Raw genomic sequence first — 3937 nt, 5'->3', positions numbered from 1 at the left:
CGATGTTACAGTCACTGCCCTTGCCCTCCAGAATAAAAGAGAACATCCCAATCGAGTGACGGGGTTTGTGCAAACTGTGGTTCCTAATTATTGTGATCCAACATTTGCCTCGTTTTTCAGGATGAAAAGACAAACATTTTTAAGGTGAAGGATAATCCACTTTTTACCTCCGAGACTGTGTTATGATCTTATTATTTTTATTGTGAATATTAGGCTTATCATTATTGTTGATCACTGTTGTTGTGCTATGATATTGGCATGTAAAATGGCAAAAATGCATAATTTAACTTACAATCAGCAAAAGAGTGGAAAAAGTGGAAATCAGAATTAGGCATGTGTTCAGAATCATTCAAACATTGGCTGGGAATTAAACAAATAGTTGTAATATGGCTCAGAGGCAGATAGAAATCATGTCTTTGTGGCAGTTTTTCTGTTGATTAAGGGATAATACAATGGTTACAAATGGTTGTTGCATCAAAAGCATCATATTTTGTGAGAAAGTGTGACATGCTCGAGCAAAACAGGCACTATTTTTGGAATCAACAGCCCAAAATTAGTATGAAACAAGCACTGGATTTCATTCAGCAAAAATGATGGTGTAATCGTGCATATTAATGGGTGCATATTAGATACCTGGATAAAGCTGTCCATGAACAACACATTCATCTCAATGGAGTTGCACAGCTGGCGCAGAAGCCCTGGAAAAACATGGCATCTTTGTTCATGGGTCTTTAGTTCACCAGGTTTATTTTTCAGCTATCATCTGAGGCATAAGGGCATAAACGTGATTATTCAATCTGGAGACAGAGGAAAATTACATCATGACAACATAGATTGACTGATGGCACCATAAGAACACCAAGATCTTAATGGGAAACAACTCTTCTATGCTGTCAAAAACAGCAGTCAGTGAGAAATATAAATCTGTTTCATGCTTTTAAGAGCCTCCAAAGCAATTTAGGCTCTGGTGAAGCATCTACTATAATCAAACATTTGTTGCTTGGAAGAGAATACATGGCTATTGAATGACCATCAATGGAAAAAGATGCTCTTGCCAGATGGTACAGTTATGGTATCTAACAGCAGGGGCTAGCAAGGCCATGCTAACCAGTCTAATCTTACAAAAAGCCAGACTATCAAGTTTTAAAAGGCAGTAGAAAATGCTTCCCATATGTTTTGTTGTTGACGTCAGTGGCTGCACGTCCAATCAAACTCTACAGTATTTTGGCACAGATTGATCTGAGAGTTAGATGCAGCCAAACTAGACAGATGCCAACATGGACAGGTTGTGTGACATGGCCTTATCCTTGAAAATCATGAACAAAACTTCACAAGGTACAAAAAAACAACCCAGACCATATTAAAAATAGATCGCAGCAAGGATAAACATGGTTGTGTCAAGCACAACCTCTTCTGTGTAGTGAATTACCGGCTGCCAAGCGCATGAAACCATTAAAATTCAAGACACATTTAGGAACCAAAATCAACAATTGTCAATTGACTTTAAGGGTATTTTTGTCTGCTTTTTTGGAGCTGTGTTGGTCTCCACATCTGGGTCCTGAAGCGAAACCCACTGAGAGCCACTGTTGTATTATTAATTTCTCCATAACATCTCAAAGGTGAGATTGTGGACACACTGCATCAACAATCTGTGATCTGGCCTCAGGCAAAGATTGAGCAGCAGGACAATATGCTCAGCTGAAATCTGTAAAATAATTCTCAGAGACCATCAAAAAAACAAAATGCAGACATTGTCCTGTATGTAGTTTTGAGGGATTTTCTGACGGGTGATGTTGCTCCTTCGGGTTCAGCACCGTTTTCTCGGCTCAGCAAAAGCCCCAGAAAAGTGCTGGGGCTACATCTGCTGCTGTTGGCGGGGGGTGGTGTCACCACAGCGAACGCTGAGGAAGTGATGCTGGAGCCAACAGAGAAAAATTTTCCATGAGGATGAAGGAATGGAAAAAAGTATTTTTTCATTTCTAAAAAAGGGAGGGAAAGAGATGGCCACAGAGGGAACAATTAAGGAAGAGACATATCCACACACTGAAGGGCATTGAAAACACCGCCCACCTGAAATGAAGCATGATAGATATTAGTAACCTTCAGAGAGAGAGACACTCAAAACACAAAAGTCTTACCAACTTCTGCCTATATAACAATTAGGGCTGTTAATAGAGTAAAATAACTAATCAAAGGAATATGATTCTTTGCAGTTAATTTCACATTTTATTTTCCACGACATTCTAATTTATTGAGATGCACCTGTATATAGCTTTAATGCATGTAAAATGGCAAAAATGCATAATTTAACTTACAATCAGCAAAAGAGTGGAAAAAGTGGAAATCAGAATTAGGCATGTGTTCAAGGAATATGATTCTTTGCAGTTAATTTCACATTTTAAATATCAATTATTTCCATTGAAATATTTTTTATTCTTTTAAATATGGGCGTTTCAACATCTGCGACTTTTTAGAACACCGCCCACCTGAAATGAAGCATGATAGATATTAGTAACCTTCAGAGAGAGAGACACTCAAAACACAAAAGTCTTACCAACTTCTGCCTATATAACAATTAGGGCTGTTAATAGAGTAAAATAACTAATCAAAGGAATATGATTCTTTGCAGTTAATTTCACATTTTAAATATCAATTATTTCCACTTTTAAATATGGGCGTTTCAACATCTGCGACTTTTTAGAAGATAATATAACAGCCATATTACAGCTGTCTTGGGAGCTTTTTACCATTTTTTTTTTATCAATGTCTTCTTGTCTATTTTTATTTTATTATTTTATGGTTGTCTTAACTTTCAGTTTTACAACCAAAAAACTGCAGTAAAATTAAATTATTTACTGCAAATGTTCAAAAAGAATGAGAACACACATTCTTTGTGTGTGTGTGTGTGTGTGTGTGAGTGTGTATGTGTGTGTATATAATTAATTAATAATAATAATAATAATTTATGCATTTAGCAGACACTTTTATCCAAAGCAACTTACAGTGCATTCAGGCCATACATTTTTTACCAGTATGTGTATGTAAGTATTATTTAATATGTGAATATTAAATATGTTTTAATATATTTATTATTTAACAATAATTAAATTATTATTTAGTATGTGTATTTAAGCAGTATAAGTGAAGACATTTATAATGTTTGAATTTTCAATTTGTCAAAGAATTAAACATTGATTATAAGAAATGTTTGTTGAGCAGCAAATCAATATTATAATGAATTGTGACCCTGGACCACAAAACTAGTCTTAAATCGCTGGGGTATATTTGTAGCAATAGCCAAAAATTCATTGTATGGGTCAAAATTATTGATTTTTCCTTTATGTCAAAAATCATTAGGATATTAAGTAAAGATCATGTTTTATGAAGATATTTAGTAAATTCCCTACTGTAAATATATTCAAACTTAATTTTTGATTAGTAATATGCATTGCTAAGAACGTCATTTGGACAACTTTAAAGGCGATTTTCTCAGTATTGTGATTTTTTTTGCACCCTCAGAATCCAGATTTTCAAATAGTTGTATCTCGTAGCATTTTCCTTTAAATGTTAATGAGCTCTGCTGACCCCCCCCTTCTCTTCCGAGCCGCTCTCAGAGAGGCTGTTTACTTTAGCCGCATTCATCGTGAAACTTGCTAATTAGCACATTATTAGGAAAGGTGATTTGCAAATATTCATTAATATTTGTGTAATACCTTACACTCACTTCTTCTGTAGGTGAAGCTGGATCACGAATGATTCGCGCGAACATAGACGCATTTATGTAGATCGAGGGCGTATTCCCTTCAAAAACAAACATAATCCACTGCATCTCAGCGGCTCAGATGTCGGAAGTAAATGACGACTGCTATGTTCATTATTACATCCAACAACATAACACCTCAATCGCTTAGGAGTCATTCATGTCTACATCTGCTCC

Source organism: Sinocyclocheilus rhinocerous, unplaced genomic scaffold (assembly GCF_001515625.1).
Source record: "Sinocyclocheilus rhinocerous isolate Xijiao unplaced genomic scaffold, SAMN03320098_v1.1 scaffold720, whole genome shotgun sequence".
Classification (NCBI taxonomy): domain Eukaryota; kingdom Metazoa; phylum Chordata; class Actinopteri; order Cypriniformes; family Cyprinidae; genus Sinocyclocheilus; species Sinocyclocheilus rhinocerous.
Note: the sequence above shows the minus strand (reverse complement) of the source record.